Source organism: Sceloporus undulatus, chromosome 4, assembly GCF_019175285.1.
Source record: "Sceloporus undulatus isolate JIND9_A2432 ecotype Alabama chromosome 4, SceUnd_v1.1, whole genome shotgun sequence".
In the NCBI taxonomy this organism is placed as follows: Eukaryota; Metazoa; Chordata; class Lepidosauria; order Squamata; family Phrynosomatidae; genus Sceloporus; species Sceloporus undulatus.
This window is the reverse complement of record NC_056525.1, coordinates 64,435,595-64,447,620: the sequence shown is the minus strand read 5'-3', so window position 1 is coordinate 64,447,620 and position 12,026 is coordinate 64,435,595. Positions and strand designations below refer to the sequence as shown.

Here is a 12,026-nt window from a genome sequence, read left to right as displayed (position 1 = left end):
AAATGAAATACAAGGATACATTCTTCTGACTATCTCAATGATTAAAAATATTGTAAACAAATGTCTTCTTCTTTACAAAGTTTTGGTTCTCCAGTAGAGTCATAAATATTCAAAACTACTATAGAAGATGACAATAAAGCTCATCTAGATGAGAGAGCTAGAGTTGTGTTAATACCTGGGAAGGACTGGATTAGATTTGTTTGGAGGGTTAAACCCCTAACTGAAAATAGGAAAGATTGACAAGCTTATATTTGAATTAATTCTACAACTTTGTTTCCACATCTTTGAGCATTTTTCCACAACATCAGGTATTTTGGGAAGTCTGCAGACAAAGATTCATGTTGTTGGAATGATCATATTTGAGGTTATCATTTGTTGCCTGTTACGGAAATACTTTGAAATTCTTCAGCTACTATAGGAGTATTATCTGCTGATTATTGCAGAAGCAAATCCCAGTAGCTTGTATCCTAAATTACAGTATTCATATATTTTATCATTACACTTCCTTGCTCAATGGTAATTCCTCCATTTTGCTCTGTTGCTATTCCAAATGTCTAAGAGCAAAATGATTCAGCTCTGGCTCTCCTGGCTGAGACAACAGTTTCCTTTCTTTGATATTCTTGTCACTTAGCCTCTTAAAGTATAACATTGTTCAGTCAGCGTTGCTGAACACTGGTTGCCCCGGTCAGTACTTTACTAAATTATCTTCATTCATTCACTGGCACTGGGTAGGAATGGATATTTATGAGGGAATTCTTGCTGTGTATGGAGAATGTTCTGTAAATTTCCGCTAGTAGGCGAGTTCAGAGACAAAGCAAGGGTCCAGTATCTTCTCTGGTGTGTAAAATGCACATTTGCAAAATCCTTCATATGATAAACTTTTAGCCAACCTCTATCCTCATAGCCGATACAAAGACTTTTGAACTGCTTGTGAAAGAATGAGCTTCAGATTGTGTTTTTCCTCACTTGGCAAATTGCAAAAAGATGGCCAAAATCCAGATTACAAACAGTCCCTATTTTGAAAACATGTCAAATTTCCTTCCCAAAGCATGTCTTAAAAAATTCCAGGTGTACAAAAAAAGTAAAATGTGTTCCAAAATGGAAACATTGAACATCTATCAAAGAAGAATAAGCTTTTCTCTTTCACAGGAGAATATTGTTTTCATGCTAATCATTTAGAAAGGTAGCTCTGTTCTTAAACTATCATTTAAGAGTATTAGAGACATTGTAATGGGCAAGTAAGGCTCTCTCAGCCTCAGAGGAAGGCAATAGCAAATCAACTCAGAATGAATCATACCATAAAAACCCTATGAGAGGCTCACTACAAGTCAGAATTGATTCAAAGACACAAACCACCAAAATGTCTTTTTGCTAGAATTTTACATAGTCAGGTGGAGGTGTAACTTTCTGTATGCAAGTTATATTTGGTTATGATTTTTGAAAATACTATGCTGTCATTTTCTTAATGACTGTTTTATGTGTGTGGTGAATGACGGGAGTTGGCCTACTCAAAAAATCATGAGCCAAAATGTTGTTTTGCAAATTCAGTGGGTTAAAAAAGAAGGATATGGAAAACAACATTATTTTAACTAAAGCTGCTTAAACCTTCTGTATGAATTTAAATCTAAGTGAAATAGATGTCAGTTTTCAGGTTACATGTGACTTCACTGGCACTCCAGTTGTCTTCAGTTGTTAGCCACTTTTAATCCTTAGAAAAGATGTTGTATGTGCCTTCAGGTTGCCTGTTGACTTACAGTGACCCCATGGATTTCGTAGGGTGTTTTTTAGGCAAGAAATGCTCACAGGTGGTTTTACCAGTTACTTCTTCTGAAATATAGCCTACAGCACCTGGTACTTGTTAGTGCCCTCCCATCCAACTACTAACCAGAGCTGACCTGCTTAGCTTCTGACATCAGAAGTGGTCTGGTGCCTTCAGAGTATGTAGGCCTTTACAATTTTAGTCTTGGATATGGATAGTATTACTTATAGCAAAAATGCATAGGAAATGTACATGTATTCATTTTATTTAATTTTCTTCTTTACATTTTAATAGTATATTTTTATTTCGAAAAGGAGGACTAGGTTTTGGATTTTGAATTTTTTGGACCTGTATTTTCATATACATACATAATGAGATATCTTGGAATGGGACCCAAATCTAAACACAAAATTCACTTATGTTTCACATACACCTTTTACATGTAGCCTGAAGATAATGTTATATAATACTTTTAATAATTTGTGCATGAAACAAAGTTGTGTACAATGAAACATCAGAAAGCAAAGGTGTCACTGTGTCAACCACCCATGAGAGAGGTTTGGGTTAGCTGCTATTTTAGTCCCTGAAAATAATGAGTGAATTATGTCCACCAACTTCTAAGTTACCTCTTCTAGAAGATTGTTATGGAGATATAGTTATGAGCAGCTTTCTCAGTTAATGTGCTTCTTTAACGTTTGTCTACAAAAACAAATCATGTACGTCATTTTTGGTTAAAAGCGTATTCTGAAGCTGTAAGCCTCTACCTTCCTTTTTTTTTAAAATAAATCTCAAATCTTTAGAATTAATTTTGTCTCTTTTTTGTTCCTTTGTTTATAAGGTATAAACTAATTGTTACCTCATAAAAGCTTTAATAATATCCCATACTATTCTCACATCAATGCCTTTATTTAAGTTATCCTCAAAAATCATTTTAAAATCCTTGGCTTTATTCAATATTTTTCATCCTGAAATAATGTATAATTCAATCTTGAATTAAAAAAACACCTGTTAGATCTGAAGTTAAACATACTGGGTTGTGATCAGAAAAGATTTTTGGGAGAACTTCCATGTCCTTAATTCTGTTATGCAATGCCTTAGAAATCAGAAACATATCAATTCTAGAAAAGGATTTATGTCTCTCTGGGGGAAAAATGTGTATTATCTCTCTCACCCTTCCTTGTTTAAACGGCCATGCATCTTGGAGCTTTAAATTGTCCATAAACTTTTAAAAAAGATTTTGGAAGTTTCCTCTGATCTCCTTTCATCTTCTTATCTGAACTTCTATCAATTTGTAGTGAAATAACCACAGACTATCCAGTTATAAGAAAATTCCCAAACTTTCCAATAATTATTTATTTTCTGTCGGAGCATAAATTCACACTATCAGAGTTTTTAATCCTTTAAGGTGAATCTCCATTCCTACATATTTAGGGCCAATTTGATTAACATAAGCCATTCATCCTCTTCTTCTTACACATTAATGAAGCAAATTCTTTCCTCAGTTTTGGACTGAATTTTAAAAAATCACCTTTTTTCTAATACATGTCTTATCTAAACATATCAAATAACATTTAAATTTCCTTAAATAATGGAAAAATCCTCTTCCTTTTCTGAGCCAAATTCATGCCTTTAATATTCCATGAGACACATTTTAGATACATTAAGCCTTTAAGTTATTTGAGTCTGTATAGTATCTTCTGCCATTGGCAAGATATCTTTTTCCTCTGGTTTGTCACTATTCTCAGCTCCAGAGCTGTGATCCAACACCGTTTGTTCTTCTTTTCCTCCACCCAATCCCTCTTCTAATTCCTTCTTATACTTCCTTAGAAAATCTTTTTGCCTTCTCAGTTGTATTTATATTAAATCTCCTCTATTTAAAAGGAAAAGTAACTCTTACCAATTTCTCCCATCTAAATGGAATCCTATAATGCTTCAACTTGACAACCAAAAACATAATCTTTTCTTTTCTTCAGAACCCTTGTTAGAATATTCTTAAAAAATTGTATTCTCATCCATCTTCAGTTTTTAAAAACAGCATTGTTATAGAACTTGATCTCTTACTTGTTGTCTCATAAAATAAACAATAACATCTGTGGGTAGATTTCTCTGTCTCGCCACCCATGAGTCAAGCCTGTAAACTTTATTCAATTGATTTGGGATCATCTATTTGTTCTTGCAAGAGATCAGCCGAAGCATCCACTATTGTCTCTCTCTCTCTCATATACATATATTGTTCCACTATATATTGTTTCACCATTTTATTGTTCCACTGTCGATCCAAATCTAAGAGTCTTTTTTCTTTCTTCAAGCTCCAAAATTGCAGTAGCATCCAGGTCATCATAGAATCATAGAGTTGGAAGAGACCACAAGGGCCATCCAGTCCAACCCCCTGCCATGCATATTCTCTATCAAAAGTCTTTAAAAGTTACCAAAAAAATATCAGTGGATTCTTCCAATGTCTGTGTTTGTTTGTTTATTTTGTTTAATTTTTGATTCATCTGATTCATTTCTTGTAGTCATCTGAGCTAGATACGTCCTTATATCTTTCAATTCATACTTCAGTCTCTCCTTCCAATCTTTCTTAAATTCACACATCAGGTTAGTCACCATCTGAGTAATTTCAACTCTTATCTGCCTTATTTCTTCTAGAATCACTTGATTTGTGTCACTCATCTTATTTGGTTGGTTTACAGAGGTCCTCTTTGATCTCTGGCCATATGGTCCCTGTCTACTTGGGTTGAATGTAACCCCTGAAGCCATTTCTGACCGCTATCAAGTGAAAGAAAATAATTTATTTCTATTGTAATTAGTCCACTTCGCCACTAGCTGTCTGTATTTCTCTCAGCTTTGATCAAGCCATCTTAGATTGTGTCTGCTATGATCTGGAAGAAAATCTCCATTTACTTCCTCACAGTGACAGTCTTGCCTTTATCTTCAGGAAAGGTAAATAATACATTCTCATGACTCTTGTAAGGTTAACACTTTACATATTTTAGTCTTTTCCTTAAGTTTAATTAACTTGTGGCTTTAATTGTAATTGTATTTTAGTAGTTCTGTTTACAGTCCATCTTTAATGATTTAAACAGCTCAAATCTTATAACCTTGTCTTCACCTTTTAAAGCAATTTACATTTAGGGTTGATTTACTCAATATTTTAGATGGTAGAAGCAATAATAATAGAAATAAAATGTTCCCATGAGCTAGTAAGTTTCCTTAATTCTTCACAATGTCGTTTAGGGAAATTTAGAAAGTTGAATGTGCAACGTTAAGTTCCTTTGGTGGCTAGAGTGCAGCAGGTTCAATGGCCCATTCTCAGCCTCTTCCTCTTTACCCGCATCTCAGTGACAGTGACACATTATCTAGACAATAGAACATAAATCAGATATACAGGAACAATCCTCTGAGCTTCCCATGTGAGGGGATCAGTTCTAGCCAACTGGTGTTGCTCCAGATCAGCGACTGTCATGTCTAGTGCAGGTCCCTCAGTGTATCTACTAAGGGACATTGTAACACTGCACCATTTTCAACCCAGAAGCCAATATTCAGCTATGTTTTGAGTTCAGGAAGAATAGTATGTTTAAATTTTACACTTTTATTGAAATGATGGATTCCTTCAGGTTTATCATATATGTTTTGATCGTAAGATTCCCTATGCAAGTACTTATTTTTATTAGACTCTGTTAGATTGCACTAGAAGTCCAGCATTATCTTTCCACCTGTTTTATGATAGTTGGTGCAACCCATTTTTCCATCTTTAATAGTAATGCCATTAAGAGTTGTTTTGTCCTGAACTATTTCAGAAACCATGCAGTTCTTGGTTTTTTGTGGGTTTTTCAGACTATGTGGCCATTTTCTAGAAGAGTTTCTTCCTGGCGTTTCGCCAGCATCTGTGGCTGACATCTTCAGATTCAGTTCTTTCTTCCATTTTCTATGTAAAATATCTGTATACTTCAGATATTTAAACTGAAGCCAGAGTAATTAATCATAAATCTTTACCACCATGTTTACCCTGTGAACATCAGCAGTTTCCAAGAGCTTGCTTCTTTTTGCTTTTATTTGAATTAAGTCGCAGTAAATGTAACTGAGCTAGCCTTTTTAGAAAGTCTGTACTTTCTTCCTTGCACAGAATCTGAGCCTGTATCTAAGCTGCCAGTTATTTACAGACTACAGCTATACCTACTGTCACAGTTGATCAAAGTGATAATTCAAAGCCTTTTTGTTGATAGATTTCCCAAAGGGTTCAGATAAGTTGCCATCTTCAGCTGGTTTGAGAGGAATACTCTAGAAAGAGCTGTTCCTCCATCTCATGTTGTTCCAGCAAAAAATTGTTGTTGTTGTTGAACTAAATAACAGGTTTTGTAAAATGGTGTGATTCTGAAGAGTTGGCACAAATTGAGAATTGCAGTAAATCTCATGGATATACAGACATGGAGTAAGAGTCTGCACTTTACCAAATAGGCTACAAGATATGCCTGTATGTTTTTTTAGCAAAAATCAAAATTAATCTAGTCCATTCTACCTCAAATTCTATGGTACTGTATCCAAAATATGCTAAAATGTTGTTCTTAAGGTACAGAACTCCCTAATTACATCAGCAGCTCAGCAACAGAACAAGACACATAGAAAGGTTATGTAAGTATTTTATTTATTTATTTTTGGTGAGTAAAAGCAGGACAACCGCTTGAGACATAGGATACGCTGCCATATGGCAGAGGATAGAGCACACTTTGCTTCCCCATTACTGTCCATTTATGGGTTTATAAACTTGGAATAAAATTAGGAATACCTTTAACTCTGATAAAATCAAATCATTCAAGCCTGAATTTTTGTTTTTGTGTAAGAAGAACCATAAACATGCATTTTTCATAGAGCTGTGCAAACATTAACAGTGCACAGTGACACTTCTACTTTATCAGCTTCCAGATGAATACCTGTGTATACAAAATGAGTGTGATTCTTCAGAATCATAGAAATGATGGTTAGAAAAAGTGACAGGCAGAGTGGTACCTTTTAAATCCAGTAACTGAAAAGTATGAGTATCCTACGTCATCTATAGTCCAATTTTCATTGGGCTGTTTGGTGTATGACAGATAAATGGGGATGGGAGATAATTTGAGTGGAAGGATTGTATGCTTGGATTATATGGGCATGATGCTGGTGGTGGGTGGAAGATGTGCTTGCCTCCTCTGCTTCCTGAAAAGAATGTTTTTAATGACTCTTTTGAAAAGGGGCATAGAAGTAAATATCTTCCCCTCATTAAATACAGCTCACTTTTCCCAGGGCTATTGTCTTCCAACTGCTTTGTTCTATCTGAGTTCTTTGCTAGGTGAAGAAATTTCTTGTTGGTTGGTCCATCAGTCTTACATTATAACATTTTATAGTTGTAGTTTACTGTCATTGGTTATTATTTGTGTTATGTTTGTACGCTTTCTTTAGTGTTAATTGTTTTGTAAGGCAGCCTGGAAAACTTGTTTCCTCCTCATCTCCTCCTCATTATTGTTATGAAATAAGCATGGTAGTGAAAGCTTTTGGTTTCTGAAGTCATGGAAGGAGGGATTGTTTTGAATGCTGATATTTTTGTATGCATGCCTATATTATCTGACCTGCCAGTTTATTAGTTTTCATGACTTTGTAGAACCAGATATCTGGAAAATAGGTAAGAAAGGGATTGTGTGTAACAAAATAACCTATAGAATTGCTGTCATGTCCAGAAAGCACTCAAAGCCTACATTTCTATACGTGGTAAACTTCAAAGCAGTGATTTAAGTAAATTCACAGCCCAGACGTTCTTGCTTTGATAATCTTTGGATTGGAATACTGTAACATGTCTATAGGACCCTGGGAAAGGATTCAGAAAATTCAGCTACTAGGAAATGTCATCACTTTTAGACATGGTTCTGGGTATGCTGGTTTTAACCACTGGTTAGAACCTGGATGCCTTGACAGCTTTCTGCTAGACATTTTCTCTGTTCAGTGTCTGAGGACCTGCTCAGAGTCTGTACACCAAAAGAGGCTTGGTATCATTCATTTGAAATGGAACACGTTTGGAGGAATCTACTCCTCAAGGTGAATTACAAGGCCTCATCATCATATCTTCAAGCTGAAATCTGTCATTTTAAAGTGGTTTGGGGGTTTATTAGTTTGGCTAATATACCTCAAAAATTTCTGACTTGTTAATATTTTTATAAGGTGAAATAGGTATAAATGTTTAAAATAATACTTTGAGATAATGCAGATTCAGATAATTTCTTCTGAATTTGTCTAAGTTTAGTCAGAGAAAAACAGTTACTTGTGCAAAAACAGCTGGTCAGTTTGCTAGAAGCAGTAACGGAAATCAGATTCCTTTTCAGTGCAGTATCTATTAAGCTGCACTATATCCAATTATAAAAGGACAGCAAGTCAAAAGATTGATTTAATAGAATCCCATTATATGTCACCAGACCCAGTATGGTTATATGGTTTACGTTATTGTAACTTTTAATAACAACAAAGTACAGTATACAAAAAAGAGAGCCCAATAATTGTAAGCAAAACTAACAGCAGCACAAAAATTAATAGACTAATCAGTGTTGTTGTTGTTCAAGTTCTTTCTGACTTCAACTTATCACCAAGTTTTTTTGGCAAAATTTGTTCAGAGGGAGTTTGCTTTTGCCTTCCTCTAAGGCTGACAGAGTGTGACATGCCCAGGGTCACCAGTGGGTTTCCATGGCTGATCAGGGATTCAAACCCTAGTCTCCAGAGCCAGAGTCCAATGTAAAAACTATGGTTTATGAAGAGAGACTTAGGGAGCTGGTTATGTTTATCCTGGAGAAGAGACAGTTAAGAGGTGATATGATAGCCTTGTATAAGTATTTGAAGGGGTGTCATATTGAGGCTGGAACAAGCCTGTTTTCTGCTGCTCCAGAGAATAGGACAGAGAACAATGGATGCAAGCTACAGGAAAAGAAATCTCACAACACTAGGAGGAACTTCCTGAAAGTAAAAGCTGTTTGACAGAGAAACACACTCCCTCGGAGTGGAATCTCCTTCTTTAGGGATCTTTAAACAGAGGCTAGATGGCCATCTGTTAGGGGTGCTTTGATTGTGTGTTCTGTCTGGCAGGGAGTTGTATTGGATGGCCCTTGTGGTCTCTTCCAATTCTCTGGTTCTATATACAACAGAGCACTAAAGTTAGAATCATCCATGGCATTGTATTCCCTACTACCATGTACAGCTGGACAGTGAAGAAAAGTAGACAAGAAGAAAACCAATTCATTTGAGATGTTGTGCTGCAGAAAAGTGTTGAGGATACTATGGACAACCAAAAAGGCAAACAAATGGGTCTTTGAACAGATCAAGCCTGAAATCTCTCTGGAAGCCAAAATGGTCACATTGAGGCTACTTTGGCCACACTGTGAGAAGGTGTGACTCATTAGAAAAGACAATAATGCTAGGAAATGTAGAGGGTAGTAGAAAGTGAGGAAGACCATATTGCCAGATGAATCAACTCAATCAAGGAGGTTACGGGCGTGAATTTACAGGACCTAAGCAGAACAGTGGAGGATGCAGGTATTGGAGATATCTCATCCGCAGAATTGACGTGTATCGAGGATGACTCAAGGGCAATTAACAACAAAGAACAACAAAAAATTAGTCTTTATTTATTGAAGCAGATATATCATTTTAGATGTGGCAGTTGACTTTAATTTTGACCTTTCTCTTGCTTTCATGAAGTAGAGTTCAACTGAATACTTCTGTGGCTCAAAGTTATGGAATTCTAGGATTTGGAGTTTCGTGATATATTTAGCCTTCTCTGTGGCCTGTTACAGACTTCCAAAATAAAGCTGCTTCGGGTCTCTTTGGAGGTATGCTATTTAAATGATGCATGCGTCCTAAGAGTCAGGAGGTCGTGCCAAAGCCACACTCCATTCCTAAGGACTGGAGTGCAGCTTTGGTGCAGCTTCCGGATTCTTAGGATGCATGCATCATTTAAACAGCATACCTCAAAAGAGACCCGAAGCAGCTTTATTTTGGCAGTCTGTAACAGGCCTGTGAAAGAGCCCTGGTGCCGTAACAAACTACAAACATAAAGATTCCCTAGGATGGAACCATCACAGATAAAGCAGTGTGAAACTGCATTAATTCTGCACTGTGCTAGCAGCCTAAGTTCAATACTCAAACCAGTACACCGCACTGGCTCTATTTATAGACCATATCACACCACTATTTGTACTGGTTTCCACTTTGTTTTAAAACCAACATACCTGATACCTCCGCCTCCTCCTTTATATAGTTTGTGATCTACCATAACAAGAATGGGAGGCTTAATGTGATGGACTGTTGCATTAGTGGCTTAATATATTTGTTATCCATGCCAAACTTTCAGAATTAGTTAAGCTAAATTAAATGTTTACAGGAAACATGTGGTGACTGGTGGCCACAACCAAATAACAGTGATGGTTTTACTCAATTATTTTGTATTTAATATTTCACTGATATTGAATATACTATTAATATGTTAATTTAATTCAAATAAAGAATTACAAAAACTGAATAAATCAACTGAAGCCATTAGGGCCTTTCCTCCCCTGCTTACTTTATAGCCTTCTAAAACTATTTTAACAATAATTGTCTAGGGAAATATAGATGTGCATGGCTTCTCTTGAGTCTATTTAATTAGAAAAATTGTCTCTTGGTATGAAATGAAAAAGCCTGAGCTTGGTATTTCTCCATTTCTCCCCAAATGAGGTGTAGTTTCTTCCTGAAACAGATTTTGTACCATAAAGCTGGACTACTCTTTATTTATTTAGAAGTGGACCTAGCTTTGTTTCCCAAAGGGTCATGTTTTCATTATTTCTGCCTTACTAGCTGACTATCAGCATTGTATAGTGGGATCACTGGTTTGCCCTTTTCCTTTTCAGGGTGAATCATAGTCCAAAGTGAGAGCTTCCACCTCCCATAAAAATGGGTGACCTACATGAAACACAGTACATTACTGGCTAGGGGCAAATATACAGCATCGAACTTTTTCTCATCCATGAGCAATGTGCTGTGCAAAAAAACATTGATACTCAATGTCTGGTATGCCTCTAATCAAATTCTAGTTAGCGATTCAGTTTGTGGAGAAGGGGGAAGTATTGTTGTTTGCTCTTTCAGACAGTAACATGGCACCAGGATCATTGCCTGTTCGGGAAAACTGTAGGGTAAACATTATACCCATTATATTTTTAAGTATGATCAGCCTGTTCTAAATCAGTTGTTTAGTGAGCCTTACCTGACAAATTAGTGGAAACGGAGGGGGGAATCTTAGGTATATAGATAAACTTGTTTATTAAAGAAGAATCTATGGTTTTCTGAAAAGTAAAATTACTGCAGTTTTAACTGGATTATTTAAATTATTTTCAAAAGTGTTTTTATCATGTGAGTTGCCTTGGGTCTCTATAGGAGAAAGGTGGCATAAAAATGAAATGAAATAAAATAAAAATAAATTATGAGCAACCCGAGAAAAGGTTAAAAACTGGGAGCTGGCAACATTTTTCAAAACCAACGAATGAATTTAGTTTTAATTTAAAAAGTGTATACCTGTAATATGAAATATAATATATTATAATATATTAGGCTTCAGCCAAGAATAACCATGCTTAAGTAGATAAAATGGGACCATCCATATACATAGTAGATATCAGTAGACTCAGGAGAACCCCAGGCTGTACAGAGTTTATTAAAAATTTCCTTGAAAAAAAATGAGAATAAACAGCCTAAGTACTCCCCTTCATTATCCTAGTGTAGACTGCACATATTGAGTAGCTTGGGAAGGCTTACTGACTTAGAGAGGAGTAGTTGAAAACCTGAACAGAAATGCTCCACACTGCAGCATTCTGTTGCTGGTCCCACTTCTGTGTAAAAACAACATAGAAAACAATGAAAAGGAATGTCCAAATGTGTAAAGTAAGATACATTGCATGTTTGAATGGACTATTCCAAAGGCAGACACAGAATTAGTCATTACCATTAAGGCCTTGTAGGAAACCAGATGTGTTATTGTTACTTTATCATTGCTTTATTGTCAGTATCATAATGTCTAGATATGGAGTGGGGTATTAATTAAACTAATTAACAATAAGCCAAAATGTAAAGAACAGATTTTGAAATAAATGAGATATGGTTTTGTTTGTTGATATCACCATGCCACTTGCATTGTTTTCATTAGTGTGCAGCTACCCGGAATCCCTCAAATTTTATACATATATTCCAGACAAAAAAAGACACCTAGAATTTCAGAAACTGT

The 12,026-nt window shown here is 35.8% G+C and overlaps 1 protein-coding gene across 8 annotated transcripts in view; it reads left to right on the top strand.

The window, feature by feature from the left end:
- The window catches only part of ANKS1A (ankyrin repeat and sterile alpha motif domain containing 1A), a 193,172-nt gene that overhangs the window by 119,348 nt on the left and 61,798 nt on the right, over nt 1–12,026 (top strand). The gene's annotated exons all lie outside the window — the stretch shown is intronic.